The following is a 13,704-nucleotide window of genomic DNA, read 5'->3' on the forward strand; positions in this document are numbered from 1 at the left end:
AAAGGGACAATGTGTCACGAGAAAATAGAGTTTATCTCAGTATGTAAGATTGATTTAATATTTGAAAATCAAAAAGTATAAATCACCATATTCCTGGACTAAAGGAGGAAAACCACGATCATCTCAATACATGAGCAAAAGTCTTTGACAGAATTCAATATCTCATAATGATAAAATCTCTCAAAAAATGGGATTAGGAAAACTTCCACAATCTGATAAAGAGCACCAAAACCCTGTGGTTAACATCATATTTATTAGTGAAAGACTAAATATTTTTTCCCTAAAATTAGGAACAAAGCAAAGATGTCCCTTCTCATCATTTCTGTTCAGCACTGTACTAGAGGTTCTAGCCAGTGCAATTAGGCAATAAAGAGAAAAAAAAAGCATCCATATTGGAAAGGACAAGTAAAATTCTTTATTTTCAGACAAAATTATTTTTTATGTAGAAAATTATAAGTAATCAACAAAAAATCTTCTAGAATTCAAAGTGAGTTTGGTAAGGTGGTAGGATATCAGGTCAACACACAGGAAAAAATTGTATTTATATAAACTGTCAACAAATAATTAGAAATTTTAATTGAAACAATTCATAAATCAAAGAACATGAATTACTTAGGGATAAATTAGATAAATCAGAGGCAGAAGATGCTCATGACATGCTATAAAACATCACTGAGAGAAATTTAAAAAGATCTAAGTAAATGGGGAGATACTGCAAACCATGCTCATGGTCTGGAAAACTCTAGCATTAAGATGTTAATTCTACCCAAAATGTTTTATAGTTTGAATGCAATCCAAAGCAAAATTAGAGGAGGTTATTGTATAGACATAAGATGATTCTGAGATTTAAATTAGACTTCATAAAAATTAAGAATTTTTGCTCTTCAAAAGACACTGTTAAGAGCATGAAAAGACAAACTATGATCTGAGGGGGAATTATATATCACATATCTGGTAAAGGACTTGTATCCAGAATATATTTTTTTAAAAACCTCCCAAATGCAATAATGGGAAAACAAACCAATTAAAACTGAGCAAAAGATTTCAACATATACTTCATCAAAGAGATATATTGATGGCAAATAAGCATTTGAAAAATGCATAACCATTAGTCATTAGGAAAATGTACATTAAAACCGCAAGATACCACTATCCTTGTTAGAATGACTAAAATTAGAGATACTGATGATACTAAATGTTGGCAAGGAAGAAGAAAAACTGGAACCTTCATACACTGCTGGTGGGAATGTAAAATGATACAACTGCTTTGGAAAAGAGTTTGATAGCTTCTTTAAAAAGTAAGCATATGCCTATCATTTGACTTAGTCATTCCATTCCTACATATCACCTAAGATAAATGAAAGCATGTGAGCACAAATACTTGTTCATAGCAGCTTTATAACAGTTGAGTGGATAAAAAAATTTTGATATATACATGTCATGGAATACTATTCAGCATTAGAATAAAACAAACGATAGCGATGTACAACAATATGAATGGGTTTCCATATAATCATGAGTGTAAGGAGCCAGTCAAAAAAGAATGCATACTATATCATTTATATAACATTTTAGAACATGAAAACAAATCTGATGACAGAAAGCAAATCACTGGGTGTGTGGATGGAGGGAGAGTAGGGGCTGTTGACAGTTCAGAGAAATGTGGGGAAATGTGAGAGAAAAGGATTGCAAAGAGGCAAGAGGCAACTTTTGGGACTGACAATATCTTCATTATGTTGATGGTTGTGATAGCTTCAGGAGGGTGTACATATATTAACATTTATGAAGTTGTATTTTTAAATAAGTACAGTTTATTACATTTTAGTTATACCTCAATCAATCTGTAAATATTAATAGCTCACATTTAAAGAATATATTCTTTATGTTGGGAAATAGGCTAAGAGACGTGAAAAGATTTCAGGAGTTTTGCAGGGCTTTGCCTTGAAGGAATCTGTGGACATGTTAGTTCACAGAATAGAAGCTGCTTCCAACAAGGGAGGCATTGTCAGAGGACGTTTGTAAAGCAACGGTTCTTCTTTGCTGCCGGCCATCACCTTGAGCTTTTTTGCAAGGCAGAATCTCGGTTTGGGTCCTTAGCAGAGAAGGATTAAAATGCCTGCCCAGCAGATAACGTGCAGCTGGAACTATCCTAGACTTCAAGGCTATTCCTGCTTCACTCCTGACTACATGTCTCTGTGTTTAGAAGTAGTAGATTAGAGAAGTACACAGACTCAGTGTTCTTATTTTATACATTTTATCTTTAATTTCTATGCTCAGCTAGGTCTGTTTCTAACTTAGAGCTTAACATGCTTATCTTAGAAAAATTTTGTAACGGTCTATTCTTGACAGAATTAGGTAAGGTTCCCCGGGAAACCTCAAAAAATGAACTGTACATGTAATTCTCTAACAAAAGACAACTATTTGCTCTAACAATAAATGCTGATGTGGGACTTCACTCGTGGCCTCACAGCTCACGGGAATGCTGGGGGTCCCCTAACTCCCCTATCATTTAAACTGCACTTTGTCTCTGTCTCAATCATTTCTCCATCTATATTATTTCTTTCTTTATTTCCTACTATTTCCAAATCCCTTGCAACGATCCTGCATTGGGACCTGTTTTGCTGGGAGAGTAGCTAACTCCCAGCAGTCAGGCATGGTTTTTAATTTTTTACATAACATATAAAACATATGAAAGCATTTAGCACTATGATTATGCACTCAATAAATGTGACTTGAAAACATAGTTTGTATAAAACTTTTTTCTGCAAAAATGTTTGGCATAGAGTAAAAATGTTATCTCTGATTACATATAAATCATAATTTCCCTTTAATACATATTAGAACTAAACAAAAATATGCAAGGAAAAAAAATTTTTCTCATCATGGAACCCAGTGACAAAAACAGCAGCCACAATCTCCTTTTTCTCTCTCTCTATATATATGGGGAGAGAGTATACACACACACACACACACACACGCACACATACAGACATATTACAGAGAATTTATATACATCTAGGTGGAATAGATCAATTTTTAAGAGTCTGTTCATTGGTACCCAGATAGAGATTCAAAGTTAATTCATTAACCAGATGCCTGAAACACAGCTGGTGTTCAATAAATATTTTTTAAATGAATCCATGAACAATTTTCTTTCTCAAATTATTTACATATCCATGTAAAAGGCTTTTAATGAAAATAGCTTCCATCGTTTTAAAAATAAGTTTGTTTTGGTCCTGTAGCCCTGAAAGTTGCTACTATTTATGAAGAGTACCACTCTCTGTAGTTTTTAATTGAAGATGCTAAATAAAATAAACTCCGTTTCCAAAATTATTTTGGCATTGAAGTGAGCATTATTTGTGTAACACTAATTAGGGACAACTAGAAATGAAGTTAGTCCTTTCTATGGTTTGGATATGGTTTATTTTTCCCCACCAAATCTCACATTGAAAATTGATCCCCACTGTTGGAGGTGGGGCCTAATGGGCAGTGTTTGGGGCAGATCCCTGATGAGGGGCTTGGTGTCTTTCTCCAAGTAGTGAGTGAGTTCTCACCACTCCTAAACTGGATTAGTTCTCATAGGAATGTTCCTGAGAGAGTGGGTTGTTATAAAGTCAGGACACCCCTCGAGGTTTCCCTCTTTTCACTTGCTCACTTTTCCTTTCGTCTTCACCATGTTATGATGCAGCACAAAAGCCCTCACCAGAAACTAGGGTCATGCACTTGAACTTCCAAGCCTGTAGAAAGGGCTAAATAAACATATTTTCTTTATAAATTATCCAGTCTCAGGTATTCTGTTATAGCAGTCCAAAATGGATTCAGATAGGCATTCCATGATTTAATATCAAGAAATAAGAAATAATCTTTCTCTTCTTGTCTACTTTTTCATAATTTGAATACCTCATGCTGTCATTACTTACAAACTCTGGTTTTCAAAGGATAGCTCATTGTAGTTAATTTTTTTATTGTAAAGTTAAGCTGTAAGGTTAAGAAAATGTGGAGAGGAAAGAAATATGAGAAAAAGGTGGTAGAATGCTGAAGATTTCTACTATTCAGGTGTTAAAGATTACTACATATGCATATTAAATCTGTAATTTCTAAAATCACTGTTTACTCTTGAGCTTATGTTTAATTAGTTCACCAGTCATTCAATATTTATTAAACTTGTATATTAAAGGAAGTATGAGAGACACCATGATGGATGATTCTTAAATCTCCAAGAAAGGGAGTATATAAGAAAAATAGCATAAGGCTGGAAACTGAACCTTGAGAAACACATTTGTAATGGATGTGGAAGAAGTAAATGTGTTTATTATCACTATTTTGTTGCAAAATAACCTGGCTTAGATAGCAAGCAGTTCATGTAGATGATTGTGAGTAGTATATTACAGCCAACCAAAACTTTCTCCTCTTCTCTTTTGGTACTCCAGTTAAAAATCAGTTTTAAGTTAGAATTATCCTTATTGTTATACATCATAATTAACACCACTACCACACTAATGAGTGTTAGAATTTCTCTCTCTCTCTCTATCTCACACACACACACACACACACACACACACACACACACACACACACACCAGCAAAGTCTTGGGTCTGATTGCCTAAGTATTGGGTCTTCCTTCCTACCAACCTTTTAATACCGTGTCTTAAAAGGTAAGCATTCACATCTTTTGTTTGTTGCCAAATGGCTTGGAGAATGTGCTTGCCTGCCTGCCTGCCTTTCTCTCCTCCTTCCCTCTCTTCCCTCCTTAACGGTTATTGAGCACTTACTATGTACCAGCACTGAATGATATTGGGAGTAAAAGAAAGGGAAACGGCTATGGTTCCTGACCTATGCCTTCCACAAAACCTTGAGGATTGGTGAGCAGTTGCTCAGTGCTCAGAAGCCCTGTGCCTAAAATCCTAGGGGGTAGATTTCAGGGAGCAAAGAATTTGGACCACAAAGCTATTGACTGTATGTCACCAGGATGTGGGAACAAAGAAAATTGCTAGTCCAGGATTTATAGCAATGGAAAGCAGAACAAAAAATGTGACTACAGAGATGTGGTAAAGGTATGCTAGGTTTAAAGGCAGAAGGATGATTAGCAATCACTCCAGGAATATAAAAATATCTCTTCTCTCTTTGTCTCTCTGTCTCTGTTTTTATCTCTCTTTTTCTGTGTCTCTCTGTCTCTGTATCTTTGTCTCTCTCTCTCTGCTTCTGTCTCTGTCTCTCTGTCACACACATACCCCAGATTTGTGTTAAGGACCAATCTTAAACACACACAGTGTGATTTCAAGAACCAATTCTTTCTGCCTATAATGATTTATCACTGAGAAACAAAGGTTTTCATTTGTTTGGTGACTATGAAAGGGTTAAAAAATTGTAGAGTGTCTATGAGGTGTTTACGTTACTAAAGAGCACATTAACCAAAAAGCACATTTATGACTCCTGGCTGATGAGTCATTAAGGATGTGCTTACATTTCAAAAATAATCAATAAAGTGATAGTGCAAAAATCACAATGCTTTATAAGGAAGTTATGGTCATCCCACTGTTCCCTAATGGTACTTAACATGATAACTTGTTGATTAAACTTGCTAAATTGTGGTGGGTGAAGGTACCACTTCCTTACAAGGCTAGAAGCTGTCAGATGTTAGAAGAGAGGTTAGCAGAGAGAGGCTTTCTCTGTAAGACAGGCATCTTTTTCAAATAAATAGTTAGGTGTTCAAAGAACAGAAAGGGTAGCTTGGAGGCATGAAAACCTGGGCTGGGGAACAAACTCGGGCTCTTGTCTTCAGTGTTGCTTAGGAAAGAGGGGTCCAAATGGGCCAACATGGGAACTTGATAATCTGTTCAAACCTACCATGGTATGTGTAGTTTTTACCTGAATTCTAAATAAGCAGGATTCTGGCATGACAGTGGTGTCACTACCACAAAGAAATATTTCCCTTAAGAAGTGATTAAATAGATTTTCTACTCCAAATTTGTCTTGTGTGACTTTGGGTAGTAAATTTTTTCAGGGAATGGATAAGTTGATCTTTTTAGTTAGACAATCACAAACCGTAGCACAGGATAAGAGAAAAAAGAAACTGTAAGGTACTTTTTGAATACTAATTTATTCTTAACTACAAACCTCTTAACAACATTTCCTAGCCTTTGTCATGTACAATAGAAAAAGGAGAGTCCAGTCTTGTAATAAGACTATCTTTGTCATAAGTGAATGTCATGAGATTTCATTAATGAACATTGAGATCCATACCATATGTCCCTATGAGCCTTCGGTTCATGAATTCTGCTGAATACTTAGTTAGGATGATTGCTTACATATGAAAATCTCTAAGAGTTAAAAGAAGTCTAAGAAATGATTATTACCTTGTGGTGCCCATTAACATATATGTAGTATTATTTAAATGAGTATAGGAAAGTCCTGTCATTTGACTGTCCTTTGGCTAAATTATAGTTTGAACTAGTTAGTACATGCAAATTGTGCATTGGCAAAGGCAGAATACTTCAGGAAGTGAATGTTAGAGTTGTATGTGATTGTGGGAAGTTCAAAATAGCACTTGGGAACTTACGGTAAAAGATTTATTTTTTAAAAAATTTTCTTTAACTATACCATTTCAGAAACACATCTTACATGTGTGACTGCTGAAGCAATTTGAAAACATGGAAACATCAAGGAAATGTCATTTATATATTCATAAGTTTGGTTTGATGTACCCTATCTTGATGCCTTACGAAACTGTGACTCTCTTGGTGACATCCTCGATCAAGGTGGGAACTTGTACAGATACAGCATATTACCAATGTTAATCTACTGATTTAATAGACACCAACCTGTTAAAATGGTCTCAGATTGATTTGTTGTCTTCTCCGGTTAGGTGAGTACACAGCTGACAATTCTTTGACTTTGTAAGTTTACTTGTAATGAAAGAAAGCAACCAAGAAAAGAAGGGGAGAGGTGACTGTGGGAACTGGAGTTGCTTTTATTGAGGGTGATTTTCCTGTCTTGAGTAGGATGTTTTGTGTCTACCAAGTGTAATCCATGTGGCAGCCTCCTCCCATTTCACAAACTCAACTCTCTCTACAAGATTTGAGAAGGACAAAGTTCATTTCACACCAGCTCCTGAGGCCCTCAGTTGGGCAACGACTTCTCCACGCTGCGTGGTCCCTGCCCTGCCCCCAGTTCCACCGTAGGCTTCTGCCTTCTGGAACTCCCATGTGTCCCCCATCCTGGACTCCATGTTCTGTGATATCAAAATTCCATACTTTCTTTTATTGCAATGTGGCTTAATTCCCGGAGAGCACCAGTAGTCAAGGCTGCCGTATGGGTGAAACAGTTTTCCCTGAAGAGTTGTTAGTAATTAAAGAAAATTAATTACAACAGATGGAAAAAAAAAAAAACCTTTTAAATTGTACCGAATTTCCCTATTCCAAGAGATGAAACAAAAAGACAAATTAAGCCCCTCAGAGGGGGTCACTTAAGGGCACACACTGTTTCAATGTCTGGCTCCCCGGCCACCTTCTGCCTTGTTGCAATGTTCACCCTTCTCCTTTTCAGTAAAACTCGATTGCCCATCTCCACGGGGATTTGTCTTACTCTAGTTCCTTCCCATCCTCCAAAGGGTACAATTCATGAAATAAATATATTTTCAATTTCTGATATATTCAGTCTGGAAACACATTGGGGGGACTTCAGCAGAACAGTGCAGGGTGGGCTGTGGCACTCTAAATATGCAGTGTGCTAAAGTTTAAGGCAAAGCTATACTTTTTCATCCTTCCTAGAGGTAACTAATAGTTCACACACACACACACACACACACACACACACACACACACACACACACAAACAATAGATCTCAGAGTTGAGCAGTCAAAATTCATAATAAGGAACAGAAACTGTTCCTTAACGGCAACGTAATATGGAAAGATGGGGTACACTTTCCATTGTTATACAGAGCCACGTTAGTTCCCACTAGCTTACTTCAACAGGTGTCCGTGTTTTCTGAGATATGTGTCCATAAAATACTCTTTGGTGAACCTCTGGTTTCTCTGTTACTAAAGCTTCTGTTTTCAATAATTTTAGCTCTTCTTGAGCTGCTATCTTGTTCCAGGCACTGTATACAAGTTGTATTAATACTGAAAGCAATCTGGAAGAATGGATACTATGTTTTTTTTATAGATAAGGAAACAGCATTAGGTAGGTTAAATAATTTGGACAAGGTCACAGGACTAGAAATCCTACATTGTATGCTTTCAAAGTCCATGCTGTTTCTAGAGATTTTATCACATTGTATCTTGTAAAGTAATTTGATGACATGGTAGGATGTGAAGGCTGCTCCAACTGGCCCATAAATGTGCAACTAGTTCACAGCAATAGGAACAAAGTGTTTCTCTATTAACTACTTTTTTTCTGGAAAAGAATGAGAGTACAGACGAATCTTCATAATTAAAAAAGATAAGGATTTTGGCTATGTGTTTGGGAATGACAAGAAGCTGTGATATTGTAGTAGGTTAACAATTAGAAACGTAAAAATAAAAACCATATAATTTCTGACTAGAAAGTTAACAGATTAATCAAGGCTGTTAACCATTAGAAGACCTCAAGCTTTGATCTGCTAAGAATTTTAAAATTAACATTTAAAATTTTATTTTTTGAATGGACATTTATTTTACATAATCAAAATTCAAGACATACAAAAGAATATAAAATAAAAGTTTATCTCCCACCCCGCTCCCAAGCTATCAACTTCTTCTTCCTAAGAATAACTGATATTTCCACTTCTTGGGTATGCTTCTAGAGATATGTCCTACATATGCATATTTGTCACTTTTATCCTTCTTTGGTTTTTTAAAACTTTTTATTTGAGATAATTACACATTCACATGGTGTTATAGGAAACTATATATACAGAGATCCCATGTACCCTTTACCCAATTTTCCCCAATGGTAGCTTATAGTATAGTGCTTTATGATACTATATTACAGCATATCAAAACTGTAGTACAATATCATAACCAGGATATTGACATTGAATTGACATTGATACATCCAAGATACACAACAGTCACATAATCACAAGGATCCTATATGTTGCCCTTTTATAGCCACATCTACTTCCTTCCCACCCCCACTCCCTCCTTAACCCCTGGCAACCACTAATTTGTTCAGCATTTCTATAATTTTGTCACTTTAAGAATGTCATATAAATAAAATCATATAGTTTGTAGGTTTGAGATTGGCATCTCTTGGCATAATTCACTGGAGAGTCAATCAGATTGTTGAGTGTTTATTTTGTTCCTTTTTATTGCTGAGCAATATTCCATGATATGGATGCACCACAGTTTAACCATTCACCTGTTTGTTCCACTTTTTGGATATTATGAATAAAGATAAACATTCTAAGCATTTGGATATAAGCATTATGAATAAAGATAAACATTCTAAGCATTTGGATGTAGGTTTTCATTTCTCTGGGAAAAATGCTCAGGAGCATCGTTGCTAGGTCATGTGTGGTTGCATGTTTAATTTTTTCCAGATTGTTTTTCCAAAGTGTTTTCCATAGTGGCTGCATGACTTTACATTCTTACTAGCAATGTGTGAGTGATTCAGTTTCTGCACACCGTCATCAACATTTGGTGTTGGTTTGTTGGTATTTTTTATTTTAGCCATTATAATAGTTGTATAAGGTTATCTCATTGTGGTTTTACATTGCATTTACACTAATGATCTTGAATAACTTTTCATATGCTTATTTGCCATCCATATATCCTCTTTGGTGAATTGTCTCTTTGTATCTTTGGCCCATTTTCTAATTGGATTATTTCCTTTTTTAACTGTTGAATTTTAAGGCATATATTATATATTCTATGTATTAGTTCTTTATTAGATATATAGTCCACAAATAATATTTTCTTTCAGGGTTTAGCTTTTCATCCTCTTAACAAGGTCCTTTGTTTTTTTTTTTGAGACAGAGTCTCACTTTGTTGCCCGGGCTAGAGTGCCATGGCGTCAGCCTAGCTCACAGCAACCTCGAACTCCTGGGCTTGAGCAATTCTCCTGCCTCAGCCTCCCGAGTAGCTGGAATTACAGGCATGTACCACCATGCCCGGCTAATTTTATATATATATATATATGTGTGTGTGTGTGTGTGTGTGTGTGTGTGTGTGTTTAGTTGTCCGTGTAATTTCTTCTCTATTTTTAGTAGAGATGGGGTCTCGCTCTTGCTCAGGCTGGTCTCGAACTCCTGAGCTCAAACAATCCGCCCGCCTCAGCCTCCCAGAGTGCTAGGATTATAGGCGTGAGCCACCGATCCCAGCCTTAACAAGGTCTTTAGTAGAGCAAATATTTTGAATTTTGATGACATCCAGTTTACTAATTTTTCCTTTTATGAATCATGCTTTTGTGTTATGTCTAAGAACTGTTTGTCTGGCCCTGGATTCCAAACATTGTCTAAAGTTTTCCTAAGTGTTTTATCATTTTATGTTTCGTATTTAAGTTTGTGATTCATTTTGAGTTAATTTTTGTATAAAGTGTGAGACTTACATTGAGGTTCAATTTTTTTTTTTTTTTTTGCCTGTAGATGTTCAGTTGTTCCAGCACTATTTGTTGAAAAGTCTATCTTTCCTCCATTGAATTGCTTTTGCACCTATTTCACAAATCAATTTGGCATATTTGTGTCAGTCTATCGGGATTCTCTGTTTTATTGATCTATATGTCTGTTCCTCCATTAATGCTTTGTTACAATAGGTATATATTAAGTCTTGAAATAGGATAGACTTATTCCTCCCATTTTATTCTTTGCCAAGATTGTTCTAGCTGTTCTAGGCATTGTGCTTTTCTATATAAATTATTAAACTGTTATCTTCACTAAATCAATCTTACAATCCATGAACATAATATGTCTCTCCATTTATTTAGATCTCTTATTTCTTTCATCTGTGTTTTGCAGTTTTCAGCACACAAGACTTGCACATCTTTGATTAGATTTACACCTAAGCATGTATCTTTTTTTTGAATGATTGTAAATGATAAATTATATCAGTTTTTTAATTTTTACATATTTATCACTGGTATATAATTAGAGTGTTGTATATTTATCTAGTATCTTGCAACTTTGCTGAACTGACTTCATAGATTTAGGTGTTTGTGTGGGTTTTTTTTAGATTTCTTGGGATTTTCATATAGAGAATCATGTCATCTGCAACTAGGGGCAGTTTTATTTCTTCCATTCTGATCTATATGTCTTTTATTTCATTTTCTTGCTTTACTGTAAAGTTGGCTAGAACTTCCAACACTATGTTGAATAAGAGCGGTGAGAACAAACAACTTTGTATTTTTCCCAATCTTAGGGAGAAAGAATTTATCTTTCACTCATCATTTGAGTTCTTTTTCTGCTATAGGTATAGTGTCATTTCTCTCCTGCTGCTTTCAAGATTTCAGAAGTTTGAGTACGGTGTGTCTTGGTATTTCTTTGAGTCTATCTTTCTTTAGGATTCTCTCAGGTTCTTGACCCTGTAGGTTTATGTCTTTTGCCAAATTTGGGAATTGTTCAGCCATTACTTCAAGTACTTTTTCAACACTATCCTCTTCATCCTTTCCTTCCAAGTCTCTAATGACATAAATGTTTACATATTTTTGTAGTACTGCCACAGGTCCCTGCGACTGCATTTATTTTTTTCAGTCTAATATCTCTCTATTGTTTAGACTGAGTAATTTCTACTGTTTTATAGTCCAGTTTACTAATTCTTTCTCCATTCTGCTGTTGAACCCATCCATTGATTTTTTTTATTTTAGTATTGTATTTTTCCCATTTGATTTTTCCTTATATTTTCTATTTCTTTGCTGAGACTGTTTCTTCCTTGAGATTTTCTATTCTTTCATTTGTTTCAAGCATATTTTAATTGCTTATTGAAGCATTTTATGATGACTGCTTTAAAATTGTTTTTGGATAATTCTAACATGTGTCACCTCAATATTGGCGTCTGTTGACTTTTTTTCCCATTCAAGTTGAGATTATCCTAATTTTGGTATGATGAGTGATTTTCTATTAAAACCTGGAAATTTTGCACATTATATCATGAGACTCTGGATCTTATTCAAAGCTTTTAATCTAGCTGGTTTCTTTTGACACCACTCTGGCAGAAGAAGAGAAAGTGTCTCATTACTGCCAGGTAGCAATAAATGCCTCAGGTTCTCCACCCAGCCTCTGTTAACACCAAGGTGCGGGGACTCCTCATTACTGCTGCGAGTGAAGTGGGTAGGAGTTCTTCAGGCTCTCCTCCACTAGGCCTCTACTGATGTCACTCTGCATGGGAGAAGTATGAATGTTTTGCCACTGCTTCCCAAGTTGTCCCCATTAACAAAACTGGGCCACTTCTGACACCATCCTAGTGAGGAGTGGGAGGGATGCCTTGTTGCTGCTAGATGGGATGGAAATCTAGCCTTTACATGTGGTTTCTGTTAGCATTGCAGGGGTTGGGCAAATCTTCTCTTCCCCACTTAGCCTTCTCTGACACCACCCAGGTGTTGGAGTGCCCACCCTCCGTCCAGCAAGAGTGGAAATCTAGGCTCCTCACTTGGCCTCTACTGATGTGGGTTGGGACCACAGTTAAATAAATAAATAATTTTTTTGTGTGTGTGTGTGTTTGGTTGGAGTTTCGAACTTGCTGGTCTGCCCTTTCTTTGTCCTTTGGCTAGAGAAAGTGGGATTTTGTTGGGGCTTTTATTTTTTTCTGTCTACACCCATTGATATTTCCAGGTTGCTATATTATCTGACTTCAATTTTGTGATATATGAAGCAAAAAGAAAATCCAGGGAATTTACTACTGTGTCTCTTTTTGTGGACTCCAGTATCCCTAGTGGGTCTGCCTTCTTCTCCACCTTTCAACATCTTATTATATTTGTTTTATATATAATGGCTGGAATTTTTGGTTGTACTTTGTAGGAGGAATAGGGCAAAATATGTCTATTCCTTGGCAGAAGGAGGAGTTTTCCCATTTAATTTCAATAAAGCGAACTCTTTTCATCACTTTTGTACAATGATAGGGTACAAAACACATTGTTTTACACCTTATTTTTATTTTCCATTGTATTTTGGAGATCACTTTATCTTAGTTTATGAAAAACTTCTTCACTCCTTTTTATATTTGCATAGCATTTCATTAAGTAGATGTACCATCATTTCTTTAAATAGTTTTCTATCACTGAACTTTTAGGTTGTTTCTCTTATGATAATGTTGTAATGAATAACCTTGCATAAATTATTTTCCTACAGTGATTTCAATAAAAATTTACAGAATATATTACACACAGCTATTATATCTTGCAGTATAGCAAGTCAGCAGTACAGGGGGCTCTTTGGGGGTCAACTAAACTTACCACATTTTGTTTCTTTTCTTATGTCAATAAAATGGAAGTTACAGGACTCCTACATACAGAGCCCCATCTTTATTCCTTTCTCATACAGTGTCAAAGAATATCCTGATGTCGTCTTCACTGTTTCAGGCTTCTGCCTGCAGGAGAAATTTTTTGATTCTCCAAGTGGTTCTGGGATCCTGAGCTGGTTTGGCTCACAGATGGAGTTAGTGCCCAGCCTTAATGCCTGCCTGGTTTTTTGAGGTCCTGACTTGGCTAATGTCTGCATGTGATAATGTGTGTGTATGTGTTACAGAGGGGAAGTTTAAGGATAGGGAGTGCTGACATTTTTTTTTTTCTTT

The 13,704-nt window shown here is 35.8% G+C and overlaps 1 protein-coding gene across 1 annotated transcript in view; it reads left to right on the forward strand.

The window, feature by feature from the left end:
* Window positions 1–6,642: 6,642 nt before the first annotated feature.
* Window positions 6,643–13,704, forward strand: part of MACIR (macrophage immunometabolism regulator) — a 31,841-nt gene continuing 24,779 nt past the window's right edge. Inside the window, exon 1 of the mRNA XM_045565781.1 lies at window positions 6,643–6,759. The gene's annotated coding sequence lies outside the window, so the exon portion shown is untranslated. The remainder of the gene's footprint in view (window positions 6,760–13,704) is intronic.

The sequence above is a fragment of the Lemur catta genome, chromosome 12 (genome assembly GCF_020740605.2).
Source record: "Lemur catta isolate mLemCat1 chromosome 12, mLemCat1.pri, whole genome shotgun sequence".
Classification (NCBI taxonomy): domain Eukaryota; kingdom Metazoa; phylum Chordata; class Mammalia; order Primates; family Lemuridae; genus Lemur; species Lemur catta.